The 13,240-nt window shown below is 42.3% G+C and overlaps 1 protein-coding gene across 5 annotated transcripts in view; it reads right to left on the reverse strand.

Annotated features, from left to right (window-relative positions):
- LOC114666252 (serine/threonine-protein kinase VRK2) overlaps positions 1 to 13,240 on the reverse strand; it is a 136,400-nt gene that overhangs the window by 65,951 nt on the left and 57,209 nt on the right. The window lies entirely within an intron of this gene.

Here is a 13,240-nt window from a genome sequence, read left to right on the forward strand (position 1 = left end):
GAATTTAAATTGAGGAAACAGGTTCTCTTTTCTCTTTTACTCCATTTATCTTTATTCATTTACTAATTTATCTATTCACTTATCTTTCCTAGCATAAAGTGTTAGCTAGCTCACTTTCTCAGGGGTGGGGGTTGATTTGTTTCAAACCTTTTTTTTTCCTGTAAAACTTGAGATGTGCATGGAATGTTATTTGATTTTAATAAAATCAATCATCATCTTCTTTCGGCTGATCCAGTTAGGGGCTGCCACAGCGGATCATCTTTTTCCATATCTTTCTGTCCTCTGAATCTTGTTCTGTTACACCCATCACCTGCATGTCCTTTCTCACCACATCCATAAACCTTCTCTTAGGCCTTCCTCTTTTTCTCTTGCCTGGCAGCTCTATCCTTAGCATCCTTCTCCCAATATACTCTGCATATGTCCAAACCAACGCAATCTCACACCTCTGATTTTGTCTCCCAACCATCCACCTTAAGCTGACCGTCTAATGAACTCATTTCTAATCCTATCCATCCTCGTCACACCCAATGCAAATCTTTGCATCTTTAACTCTGCTACCTCCAGCACCGTCTCCAACCCATATAACATAGCTAATCTCACTACCGTCCTGTAGACCTTCCCTTTCACTCTTGCGGATATCCGTCTGTCACAAATCACTCCTGACACTCTTCTCCACCCATTCCACCCTGCCTACACTCTCTATATTACCTCTCTTCCACAATCCCCATTACTCTGTACTGTTGATCCCAAGTATGTAAGATCATCTACCTTTGCCAACACTACTCCTTGCATCCTAACTATTCCACTGACCTCCCTCTCATTTACACACATGTATTCTGTCTTGTTCCTACCGACCTTCATTCCGCTCCACTCTAGAAAATATCTCCACCTCTCCATGGTCTCTTTAACCTGCTAAATACTATCACTACAGATCACAATGTCATCAGCAAACATCATAGTCCACGGGGACTCCTGTCTAATCTCGTCTGTCAACCTGTCCATCACCATTGCAAATAAGAAAGGGCTCAGAGCCGATCCCTGATGTAATCCCACCTCCACCTTGAATGCATCCATCACTCCTACCGCAGACCTTACCACAGTCACACTTCCTATGTACACATCCTGTACAACTCTTACATACTTCTCTGCCACTCCCGACTTCCTCATACAAAACCACAAGTTCTCTCGAGGCACCCTATCATATGCTTTCTCCAGGGTCTACAAAGACACAATGCAACTCCTCCTGGCCTTCTCTATACTTCTCCATCAACACCCTCAGAGAAAACATTGCATCTGTTGTGCTCAACCTTGGCATGAAACCATATTGCTGCTCACTAATCATTACCTCCCTTCTTAACCTAGCTTCCACTACTCTTTCCCACAACTTCATGCTATGGCTCATCAATTTTATCCCCCTGTAGTTACTACAGTTCTGCACATCCCCCTTATTCTTAAATATCGGCACCAGTACACTTCTTCTCCACTCCTCAGGCATCCTCTCACTTTCCAAGATTCCATGAAACAATCTGGTTAAAAACTCCATTACCATCTCTCCTAAACACCTCCATGCTTCCACAGGTATGTCATCTGGACAAACGACCTTTCCATTCTTCATCCTCTTCATAGCTGTCCTTACTTCCTCCTTGCTAATCCGTTGCACTTCCTGATTCACCATCTCTGCATCATCCAACCTCTTCGGTCTCTCGTTCTCTTCATTCATCAGCCTCTCAAAGTACTCTTTCCATCTGCTCAACACACTCTCCTTGCTTGTGAGTATGTTTCCATCTTTATCCTTTATCACCCTAACCTGCTGCACATCTTTCCCAGCTTGGCCCCTCTGTCTAGCCAAATTGGTACAGGTCCTTTTCTCCTTCCTTAATGTCCAACCTCTCATACAACTCATCATACGCCTTTTCTTTAGCCTTCGCCACCTCTCTCTTCACCTTGCACCTTATCTCCTTGTACTCTTGTCTACTTTTGTGCATCTCTCCGACTATCCCACTTTCTTTGCCATCCTCTCCCTCTGTATACTCTCCTGTACTTCCCCATTCCACCACTAGGTTTCCTTTTCCTCCTTCCTCTGTTCAGATGTCACCCTTCTTTCTGTCACCCATATTACATCTGCTGTAGTTGCCCAACTGTATGGTAACTCTTCACTACTACCCAATGCCTGTCTCACCTTCCTCCTAAACTCAACCTTGTAGTCTTCCTTTTCAACTTCCACCAATTGATCCTTGGCTCTGCCATCACTCTCTTCCTCTTCTTGATCTCCAACATCATCCTACAGACCACCATCCTATGCTGCTTAACCACATTTTCCCCTGCCACCACTTTGCAGTCTTCAATCTCCTTCAGATGAACTCTTCTGCATTGGACGTAATCTACCTGTGTGCATCTTCCTCCACTCTTGTACGTAACCCTATGTTCCTCCCTCTTCTCTTCTTAAAATACGTATTCACCACAGCCATGTCCATCTTTTTGGCAAAATCCACTATCCTGTGACCACCTTCGTTCCTCTCCTTGACACCATACCTACCCATCACCTCCTCCACTGCTCTGTTCCCTTCACCAGCATGTCCATTGAAATTCACTCCAATCACCACTTTCTGTCCCTTGGGTACACTGTTCATCACTTCATCCAACTCATTCCAAAAATCTTCTTTCTCATCCATCGCACACTCAACTTGCAGGGCATATGCACTAACAACATTCATCATCACACCTCCAATTTCCAACTTCATAATCATTACACTGTCTGACACTCTTTTCACCTCCAAAACACTCTCAACATATTGTTCCTTCAGAATAACCCCTACTCCATTTCTTCTCCTATCCACACAATGATAGAATAATTTGAATCCACCTCCAATGCACCTGGCCTGGCACAATATATCAACTTTCCTTCTCTCCATCATATCTGCTCTCTCTCCTTACCAGTCATACTGCCAATATTCAAAGTTCCTACACTCAGTTCCACTCTTTACCTTCCTCCTCTCCTCCTGCCTCCAGACACGTCTTCACCCCCTCTTCTTCTTCGGCCAACAGTAGCCCAATTTACACCAGCACCCTGTTGGCTAACAGTACTGGTGGTGGTCATTGTTAAACCGGGGCTTGACTGATCCGGTATGGAAATTTGTATTGTTGTCCGCATATTGATTTGGCAAAATTTTACACCAGGTGCTCTTCCTGACGTAACCCTATCCATTTATCCGGGCTTGGAACAAGCACGATGAAACACATTGGTTTGTTCATCCCCTGTGGCTGGGTTGATTTTAATAAAATCAATTAAATAAAAATTAAAAAAGTATCACCAATAATAATAAAAGAAAGATATGAAGATACTTGAAATACTACTTCCAATTATACCGCTGAATAATGAAAACAATATTTTCTCATTTTTAACTAGATTTCATCTGTACTTTCTGTTCCTCTTGATTAAGTCATTTAAAAAAAAAAAAAAAAAGCTGGAATCAAATTTACTTATTACTTATTGAATGTTGAGTTGCTCACGGTGGGTTTACGGCCTTATTACTAGCCCAACAGAGTTTACATATTCCATTATCTGAACAATATACATTTATTTTTATTGACTGACTGATTGGCTATATTATTTGTCCTGTAAATTGCCCCCGTTTTCTATGTTTCTGCTACTGCATGCATCTGAATTTCCCCATCAGATTAATAAAGTTTATCTATCCTAATCAAATTTCTTATCATAGCTATCAAATTTCAAAAACATCACTTCCATGTTTCTGTTTGCTTATGGTGTAAAAATTTTTAAAAAATCAATCTTGCTGCCATAAACTGTGCTTTTCTAGCCCATTTTTTTTGTTTTGCCTATCTTCACACCACTCTCTGAAATCGTAATATAATTTATACAATTTATAAATGTAATAATTGGTGTCACAAGGAAATACCACCAGATGTTTTTGTTACTTCATAAATTCAGTTCAGCTGCTTACAAGATAAACTGCTATGTAATTTCCAAAGTTGACATAATCTTCTTTTATTAGGCAATGATGGGTGTAGTTTTTACTACTTACTTTACTACTGCTTTTTACATGGGAATGTGAGCAATAGATCTGTTACCTGCGTGATGAGAAGTCTATGTATGTAGATTTTGCATTTCATCCTTCTTTGATCTTAACACATTATACTTTCAATAAGGCCACTCTAATATTTCCCATTACCTTTTTTTTTATCATTTTAACTTTCTTTGAGAGTTACTGTTCTCCTAAAACAGCTTGAAACAAGTTTATCTTTAATGATATTTTATTGATCCAAAAACCAAGGAACAAACCTATTTTCCACTAACAGCTAGCTGAGGTTATTGGCTTGACATAAAACAGCAGTGCTATCCCACTCTATTGTGACAATTGTATAAATTTGTTAAAGATTAGAATTACACCTCATGTGTTCATTCTTCAAAAACATGTCTATTAGGGAGAAAACTGGCTTTAGACAGAGCTGATGAATTTATCTGAATCAGCTATTATATAGTAGATGTTTGAATCCACACCATTAGGTCTGTGCCTGACAAACTAAAATGTTAAAAGAAAATACAATCAAGAGATGTTCCAAGATAAAAGAGCAATGATTACACAAAATAAAAATTGCATACAAATTAGTTACTGGTATTATTTCTTTTAAAGTTTTTAGAGATTACCTTATCTTAGCTTTGTCATGAAACAGGTATTTGCTACTAAATGATTCTCTGTCATAGACCACTAAATCCCCAAAATGTGTATTCCACATAATCACTAAGGCTACTAGAAATATTCTATAAGTGTTTTCACATAATGCTCATGAAGTTGGAAGAAACGTTTTAAATTAAAACACAAAGACACTAACAACTTGGTTCATCAAGGCAAATCTTCCTTCAGCAAAAATCTGATTTTTCTCTAAAATATCATTAAAATTGATATTTTTGCTCTTGCTGACACCACAATGTGGACTGTTGCTTTTCTATTGACTATATTGATTATGAACAAGTCAGTTATTAGTAGGATCCTATGCTTACTTATTCTCTATAGTAGCCCCTAACACCATCTGTGATTATTCCAAGCCTGACCCTGACTTTCAGATGAAGTTTAATAGACATCAAAGGATTAATTAATGGGAAACAAATACAAGACAAAGGTTATGACTTTAACTAATTAGGGAATTGCTGAATTAAGTCTGCCTTGAAATGAAGGCATAGAGATCAATATACAGTAAAAAGTCCATGTATGTAATTTGCCTACAAATGTGATTCCAGTACCATGAAATGGAGTTCAAATAAGAAATGCAAAATAGTACTAGGATAGCACTAGGATGGTAAAACATATACTACCACTCCAGTGATATAAAAAAATCTTTACAGTGACGTGTATTATTTAAAAAAGGTAGGTTTTACAGCAAAACAGTGAAACAAAATTTATGCCAGAATGTAAAAAATTCTCAGCAGTTTGCGACAACAATAAATATTCCACAAAAATGTAAAATACATGAACAGACACTAGTAAGTGTAATTAAAGCAGGTGCTTTATGCACAGCATTATGAAACAGTGTTTGCATGCCACCAAATTTTTTGTTCTGTGGGAGATTTTCCAAAGTGAAGTTCTAAATCAAGGGTGTCAAACCCAGATCCTGGAGGGCTACAGTGCCTGCAGGTTTTCATTCCAGCCACTTTCAGAATTTCTATATTTATTTATTTATTTATTTAATTCGAAGAATATAACATTCTATACAATCAAGATTAACTTTTATAACAAAGAAAATAACATTATATATAATCAAGTCACACTTAAAAAGCCAGAATTAAACCCCTGCCTAAGGAAAAGAGAGGAGAGCCAACAACACAAGCAAATCTTTAAAAACAATAAAGAAGGGAGAATATCATTTTCCCCACTGTAAATGCTTATTCTAAACTTTTATTAATTAGATCTTGCCATATTTAAAAAAAAACACTTCTGAAAGAATCCTCTAAATAAGAGTTTAATATTTCCAATTTCAAATAGTATAGAACATTAACTACCCACTAACAGGTGGGCTGGGATTCTTCCAATTGAACAAGCCAAGTCTACATGTTAGAAGTGTGGTATAGGCAATGACAATCAATTTGTCCTTCTCTACTCTAAGCCCATCTGAAAGTACACCAAAAACAGCGGTTATTGGGTTAGGAATGATTGTGACATCAAGGGTGTCTAGTAGGTATTCAAAGATTTTTGCCCAGAATGATGTTAATTTGGTGCATGCACAAAACATGTGGCCCAGTGAGGACAAAACTAGATTGCAATGTTCACAGGTTGAATCTAGGCCTGGATACATTTTGGACAATTTTAAACAAGATAAACGCAGTCGATAAAAGATTTTATCGTCCTTTGAATGATTGAATGCTTTGCACATTTTCAGCTAGAGTGTATCCTATACATGGCTGCCTTCCACTCCTTTTCTGAGATGTTACAGTAAGTGAAAAGTCCTTTCCTAACTGTACCCTGGGATCAGTGAAAACAAGGGACTTTAAAATGTTTTCATCTGTTATTGAGATGCTGTCTGAGTCTTCAAGACTAAATATTTTTTCTAGAATACAAATGGGTGGAGATGGGACATTTTCCTTTTAGCAAAGTTTCTGATTTTAAAGTAGTGGAAAAAATGTGTTGATGGGAAGTTATATTTGAATTGTAATTGTTCATGAGATGCAAAGACATTATCTATATACAATACTCTAAGTGTTTTATCCATCCATCCTCTTCCGCTAATTCGAGATTGGGTCGCGGGGGCAGCAGCTTGAGCAGAGATGCCCAGAATTCCCTCTCCCCAGCCACTTCTTCTAGCTCTTCCGGGGGAATCCTGAGGCGTTCTCAGGCCAGCCTGGAGACATAGTCCCTCCAGCGTGTCCTGGGTCTTCCCTGGGGCCTCCTCCCGGTTAGATGTGCCCAGAACACCTCACCAGGGAGGCGTCCAGGAGACATCCTGATCAGATGCCCGAGCCACCTCATCTGACTCCTCTCAATGCGGACGAGCAGTGGCTCTACTCTGAGCCCCTCCCAGATAACTTAGCTTCTCACCCTATCTTTAAGGGAAAGCCCAGACACCCTGCAGAGGAAACTCATTTCAGCCACTTGTATTCGCGATCTCGTTCTTTCGGTCACTACCCATAGCTCATGACCATAGGTGAGGGTAGGAACACAGATCGACTGGAAAATTGAGAGCTTTGCCTTACGGCTCAGCTCCTTTTTCACCACGACAGACCAATGCAGAGCCCGCAAAACTGCGAACGCTGCACCGATCCGCCTGTCGATCTCACTCGTGAACAAGACCCCGAGATACTTGAACTCCTCCACTTGGGGCAGGATCTCGCTCCCAACCCTGAGAGGGCACTCCACCCTTTTCCGGCTGAGGACCATGGTCTCAGATTTGGAGGTGCTGATTCCCATACTAGCCGCTTCACACTCAGCTGCGAACCGATCAAGAGAGAGCTGAAGATCACGGCCTGATGAAGCAAACAGGAAAACATCATCTGCAAAAAGCAGTGACCCAATCCTGAGTCCACCAAACCGGACCCCCTCAATGCCCTGGCCGCACATAGAAATTCTGTCCATAAGAGTTATGAACAGATTCGGTGACCAAGGGCAGCTCTGGCGGAGTCCAACTCTCAACGAAAATGGGTTCGACTTACTGCCGGCAATACGGACCAAGCTCCGATACCAGTTGTACAGGGACTGAACAGCCCTTATCAGGGGGTCCGGTACCCCATACTCCCGGAGCACCCCCCACAGGATTCCCCGAGGGACACGGTCGAACACCTTTTCCAAGTCCACAAAACACATCTAGACTGGTTGGGCAAACTCCCATGCACCCTCCAGGACCCTGCCAAGGGTGTAGAACTGGTCCACTGTTCCATGACCAAGACGAAAACCACACTGTTCCTCCTCAATCCGAGGTTCATCTATCTGATGGACCCTCCTCTCCAAGACCCCCAAACAGACTTTTCCAGGGAGGCTGAGGAGTGTGATTCCTCTGTAGTTGGATTACACCCTGCGGGTCCCCCTTCTTAAAGAGGGGGACCACCACCCCGGTCTGCCAATCCAGAGGCACTGTCCCCAATGTCCATGCGATGTTGCAGAGGCGTGTCAACCAAGACAGTCCTACAACATCCAGAGCCTTGAGGAACTCCGAGCGTATCTCATCCACCCCCGGGGCCCTGCCACCAAGGAGTTTTTTGACCACCTCCGTAACCACAGTCCCAAAGATGGGGGAGCCCACTTCCGAGTCCCCAGGCTCTGCTTCCTCATTGGAAGGCATGCTAGTGGGATTGAGGAGGTCTTTGAAGTACTCCCCCCACCGTCCCGAGTCGAGTTCAGCAGCGCACCATCTCCACTATATACAGTGTTGACAATGCACTGCTTCCCCCTCCTGAGACGCCGGATGGTGGACCAGAATCTCCTCAAAGCCGTCCGAAAGTCGTTCTCCATGGCCTCCCCAAACTCCTCCCACGCCCGAGTTATTGCCTCAGCAATCACCGAAGCCACATTCTGCTTGGCCTGCCGGTACCTATTAGTTGCCTCCAGAGTCCCACAGGACAAAAGCGTCCTGTAGGACTCCTTCTTCAGCTTGACGGCATCCCTCACCGCCGGTGTCCACCAACGGGCTCGGGGATTGCTGCCACGACAGGCACTGACCACCTTATAGCCACAGCTCCGGTCAGCCGCCTCAACAACAGAGGCACGGAACATGGCTCATTCGGACTCAATGTCCCCCACCTCCCTCGGGACGTGGTCAAAGTTCTGCCAGAGGTGAGAGTTGAAGCTACTTCTGACAGGGAACTCTGCCAGACGTTCCCAGCAGACCCTCACAACACATTTGGGCCTATCAGGCCTGACCAGCATCCTCCCCCACCATCGAAGCCAACTCACCACCAGGTGATGATCAGTTGACAGCTCCACCCCTCTCTTTACCCGAGTATCCAAGACATGTGGCCGCAAGTCCGACGACACGACCACAAAGTCGATCGTTATGGACAATCCGTGACGAGCACAGAAGTCCAATAACAAAACACTGCTCGGGTTCAGATCGGGGGGGGCCATTCCTCCTAATCACGCCCTTCTAGGTCTCACTTTCATTGCCCACATGAGCATTGAAGTCTCCCAGCAGTATGAGGGAGTCCCCAGAAGGTATGTCCTCTAGCACCTCCTCCAGGGACTGCAAAAAGGGTGGGTACTCCAAACTGCTGTTCAGCGCATATGCACAAACAGATAGGACCCGTCCCCCCACCCAAAGGCAGAGGGAGGCGACCCACTCGTCCACCGGGGTAAACCCCAATGAACAGGCTCCAAGTCGGGGTGCAATAAGTATGCCCACACCCGCTCGGCGCCTCTCACTGGGGGCAACTCCAAAGTGGTAGAGAGTCCAGCCCCTCTCAAGGAGATTGGTTCCAGAGTCCAAGCTGTGTGTCGAGGTGAGCCCGACTATATCTAGCCAGAACCTCTCGACCTCGCGCACTAGCTCAGGCTCCTTCCCCTTCAGAGAGGTGACATTCCACATCCCAAGAGCCAGCTTCTATAGCCGAGGATCGGACCGCCAAGGTCCCTGCTTTCAGCCACCACCCAACTGACACTGCACCCGAACTACTTGGCCCCTCCCATAGGTGGTGAGCCCATGGGAAGGGGGACCCACGTTGCCTCTTCGGGCTGTGCCGGGCCGAGCCCCTTGGGTGCAGACCCAGCCATCAGGCGCTCATCATTGAGCCCCACCTCCAGGCCTGGCTCCAGAGGGGGGCCCCAGTGACCCGCGTCCAGGCAAGAGAAAACGCCCTCCAAATTTTTTCTCCTTCATTGGAGGTTTTATTGAACCGCTCTTTGTCTCATCCCTCACCTAGGGCCAGTTTGCCTTGGGTGGCCCGCCCTACCAGGGGCATAAAGCCCCAGACAACAGAGCTCCTAGGATCACTGGGACACACAAACCCCTCCACCATGATAAGGTGGCGGTTCGAGGAGTGTTTTAATCCTGGACATTTTCCAAACATTGAATGCTGTGTAGGTTTGTGAGGGCAGAAAAGGGAGATTATCATGTAGAGGTGCAACAGATAAAAGCTCCTCTACCTTAAAATGCCCCCTGCTTTGGTTCCATATTTTCATTGATTGATGGACATTTGGATTATTAGTATACTGATGATAATATGTTGTGGAGGCTAGGGCTCACTGTTGCCCCTTAAATCCAACAGACAGACACACAGGTTAAAAGCACCAAGTAGTAATTTAATTTCTATTTCTTCCTAGACAGTGCTTTGAAGCACTGTAGCCACAATAAACAGGCAAGTAAACCAAACACCAATACACAATAATCTCTTTTTCTTTCTCCTCCACACCTCCCAGCAAGCTTTGTCTACCTCCATTCGACTCTGGCTCTCTTGCTGGGTTCACTGAAGTACTTTATATATGTTCTGACCCGAAAGTGCTTCTGTTCTTCCACCCACATGACTTGCCATCACTTCCAGGTCAGATGGAGAACATGAATTTACTTCAGCCCGGAAGTACTTCTGGGCTTTTGTCCCTGTGACTTGGTAGTACTTCCAACTATGGGTAAGACATGACTCCCCAGGTTCTCTTGCAGCATCCCTTGGCGACACCGCACGGTACCCAGCAGGGCTGTGGTATTAAGCTACATGTCCCATGGTGTCCTGTGGGAATCTGTGGCACTACTACACTGCAGGGAAGATGCCATCTAACATCTTGGGGGAAGTAGTGTTCCAAAGAGGTTGCCTTCCCCCATCCTTTCATTCTGTGGTCATCCCGGCCAGGGTGAACTGCTAGCCATCTGTTACAATGTATTTACTGGGGCAAAAAGCACAACATATACACAAGTACAGAAAGATTTTTTTTCACTGCAGACCAGGCTTGTGTATGTTTTCAGGTCTTTATAGCTTGTATATTTGCAGCCCAGTCATAAAACTGAAAAAGTTAGGTAGTGCCATGCCCCCTTCGGCTTTTGGTTGTTGTAAAGTCACCCTTTGAATGTGTGAATGTTCCGATTCCAAATACATGAGATTATAATTTAGTCTAATTTTTTAAAGAACAATTTGTAATGTATATGGGGATGCTTTAAACAGAAAAAGTAGCTTGGGAAGGATGTTCATCTTGACAGTATTGATTCTCACTGCTAATGTGAGATGGAGGGTAGACCATCTGTTCACATCTTGTTTAATTCTTTCCATGCTGATAGCAAAATTTTGTTGAAAAAGATCTTTACATTTACTTGTGATGTTTACCCCGAGGTATTTAAACTGATCTGCTAAAATAAATGGGAAGGTATCCCAAGTCTAATATTGTATGCTACAGAGATCATTGAAAAAACACATTTATATTCAAATTAATTTTGATCCAGAAATCTTTTGAAATTCTACTAGTGCATTAAACATTACTGGTATGGAAGTCTGTGGCTCTGATAGATATAGTGCCATATCAGCTGCATATAGTGATATTTTCTGTTTAAGTCCTTCTCTGATAATCCCCTTTGTCTCTGATTAACTTCAAAGGTAAATGGCCAATGGCTAAATTGTGATTGCAAAAAGCAATGGTGATAGGGGGTGGGTATCCTTGTTGAGCACCACATTCTAGTTTGAAGTAGTTTGAAACAAAACAATATAAACTGAAGCTTCTGGACTGGTATAAAGTACTTTTATCCATGTGGTGAATAAGTACTCTGATTCCTCCATGTCAAATGCATTTTCTGTGTCCAAAGTTAATAAGATTTCTGGATTGTTAAATCTCAAGGATGAGTACATTACATTATAAACAAATGTGGAAGATTAGAAGCTAATTGTCTGCTTTTAATAAATCCGGTTTGGTCTTCTCATATTACAAAAGGAAGCACTTTCTCAATCCTTCTAGCTAGAACTTTAGAGAGTATCTTAATATCTTAGTGTATGATGCACATTGTAATAAGTCCTTATTTTTCTTTGGAAATACGGTAATTAATGCTTGGTGAAAAGTTTGAAGTAGAATTTTGTTGTCTCTAGCTCTTAGAAATGTTGCTAATAATAGTGGAGCTAACTTATCTGAAATTTTTTATAAACTTCCACAGGGTAGCCATAATGGCCTGCTGCATTCTCACTTTGGAGTGAGTTTATAGCGTCTAGTAATTCTATATCTGAGATTTGTCCAGGTTCTCTGAATACGAGTATCTAGCTGTGGTATTTGTAATACCTGAAAAAAATCATTAGATTGTGTCTTGTCTTCTTTAAATTGAGTAGAATATAAGGACTTTTAGTACTCTCCAAATGTGTGGGTTATATTTTTATGGTCAGAGTGTTTCTCTCTCTCTCTCTCTGTGTTGGTAATTTTTGTTATTGCGTTGCAGTCTTCCTGGTTTGTTGGGCTAAGCTCTTATCAGCCTTCTCTACGTGTTCATAGTAATCATGTCATGATTTAAAGATGAGCTGTTCCGTTTCTTTTTTTTCTCAAGAGGTTAAATTCTGATCGCAAAGCCTGTCTTTTCCTATAAAGTGCCTTATTCTGTTAATTTCACTACTCTGACGCCTTCTTGGTTTCCAATTTATTTCTCTGGGAAAGATATGAAATAATCTGTCCTCTTAAAAAAAGCCTTCATAGTTTCCCAGAGTACTCCTGTAGTCAAATGAGGAATTGATGCAAATACATTTTGGATTAAATCTCTATCATCCAAATTAGGTCTGTAGATGTTTATCAAAATTACTTTAGATTTAAATAAATTACCCATCATTATAACATATCGACCTTCAGGATCAGATACTAATTTGGATACTACAAATGAGACTGTTTTATGTATAATGGTTTTTCTCCATTGTTTACATACTATTACCAAACTTCTTAACTAAAAATCCCAAACCATAAATGCTATCTACCAAATTACAAACTAATTTCTCGAAATTATGAACACTGTTCCCTTATTCTGACACATGATTCAAAACCATTTCACTTTTTGTGCAAAACTCTACACTCAGATCCCTTCATGTATTATTTGGCTTCATTATGTGCTCATTTAGAAAGTACTGGCTTCAATATCATTAACTCAAGTTTAGAACACAATTCCCCAGATGAGAATATGACAATTCAAAATTGTTCACACATAAGTCATAGCCTTAGACAGATAGATAAAAGGGCCATGGGTCTGTTCACTTGTCTTGGAACAATGGATCAATCACCACAGGAAGGAAGAGGACACAGGTGGGGAGGTGGAACAGGTTGAAGAAGAACACAATTGGCCAACGAGCTGTTGTGAA

Source organism: Erpetoichthys calabaricus, chromosome 15 (genome assembly GCF_900747795.2).
Source record: "Erpetoichthys calabaricus chromosome 15, fErpCal1.3, whole genome shotgun sequence".
Taxonomy (NCBI): Eukaryota; Metazoa; Chordata; class Cladistia; order Polypteriformes; family Polypteridae; genus Erpetoichthys; species Erpetoichthys calabaricus.